The following is a 1,693-nucleotide window of genomic DNA, read 5'->3' as shown; positions in this document are numbered from 1 at the left end:
ACGAACGCCGCACTGCAAGGTATGGAAATAGAAAGGTGAGACCGCCTGACGCCTTTGGGTGTGTTGGTTTCTTGCTAACAGTGACGTGAAGCGTAACATCAACTAAACCCAAGTTTTCTATGGCCACAGTTTTCTATGTGAGTATCGTTAAATAAAGTACATGAAGTGAATAATAAAAAATACGTGACTAATATTTAAATTTACTTGAGTACTTTGACTCTAAATTTTCAAAACTTTCCCGACCCAGTAATCTTGAGCTGATTCAATGTCGTTAAAATCACAGAGAACAGACATCCATGATCGAACAAAAATTTAAAAAAAACGTGTATAAACATTTGAATTAATATATGATAAACACTAGCGCCGCCAAACCAACTTATCCCAACTATCCGTCAAATCCATTCCCGGAACCGATTCGAAATCCTGAATGGATTCAGTATGGAATCTTGCTCAAAGAAAACAACCGATTCTGACTATCGGTTCATGCATTTGAGCTGGAAGTCCGAACCGGTTCCGGACTAGTTTGACTGGGTAGAGGAATAACCGCTGTCAATCCTGTCGAACTCAGCTACAAAAAATACGACGACAGTAGCGCACCTGCTTTGGATATCCCAACTACCTTCGAAACAGTTAAGAGATTTTAAACAAGTTGACTGCTGAAGATGGACGTCTGTTCTCTGTGGTGTCAGCATGGTTTCCAACTCAAATGCAACAACCGATTCCGACAAAAGAGATTATAACTACTAGAGGTTGCATGTCGCTGCTAACACTGAAAATTTATCGTCTCGCTCTCACATATGCTAGGCCCATTCCCAGTTAAACTCATTCCGGAACCGGTTCGGATTTCTGAATGGAGTCATTATGGATTCCAAATCAAATGCAACAACCGATTCCGACTCAGAATCGGTTGTTGCATTTGATTTGGAATCCATACTGACTCCATTCAGGATTCCGAATCAAATTCCGAATGGTTTGACCGGGTTAGTTTGACACCTTTTGACCCGGGTACACACATGCCAAGTAACCCACTGAGAAGTCCAAAAAATTGTTTCAAAATCGTTCAACACGGGTCCAACGATGGACGTTCGTTGAACGGTTATTTGGACGTTGTCCAAATTGGTCCAACGAACGTCCTTCATTGGACGATTTTGAAACCAACCGTTCTTAGAGGGAATGGGATACAACATGCTAGAGCCGAGGGTCTGCCCCAAAGGGAAAAAGAGCGTGTCCGGATAAGAATAAGAAGAGTGACAGATTTGACAAACGCAAAACAGATTCAAGATAATCTGCATAAGGCGTATGCATGTGTGCACAGTAATATTTTTGGTGGCAAACGCTTTGAGAGGCTGAAAGCACTAGTTTCTATATTCAAAACATCGTTTTAATTAATTTCGTTTTTATTACCCTCTTTTTTGGGAAGTGAATCAGTATTTACGCAATGTCGATCTTGTCAATCGTAAAGCCAAAACTCTCGCTTTGCGTATGCCTATACCTTATCTTGTACATCTTGGGTTTTCACGTCATTTGCAGTTTGACAAGACCAAAATTTGACAAGACCATAATTTGATGTTGGAACCCTCTAAGAACGGTTGGTTTCAAAATCGTCCAATGAAGGACGTTCGTGGGACCAATTTGGACAACGTCCAAATAACCGTTCAACGAACGTCCATCGATGGACCCGTGTTGAACGATT

Source organism: Topomyia yanbarensis, chromosome 1 (assembly GCF_030247195.1).
Source record: "Topomyia yanbarensis strain Yona2022 chromosome 1, ASM3024719v1, whole genome shotgun sequence".
Lineage (NCBI taxonomy): Eukaryota > Metazoa > Arthropoda > Insecta > Diptera > Culicidae > Topomyia > Topomyia yanbarensis.
Note: the sequence above shows the minus strand (reverse complement) of the source record.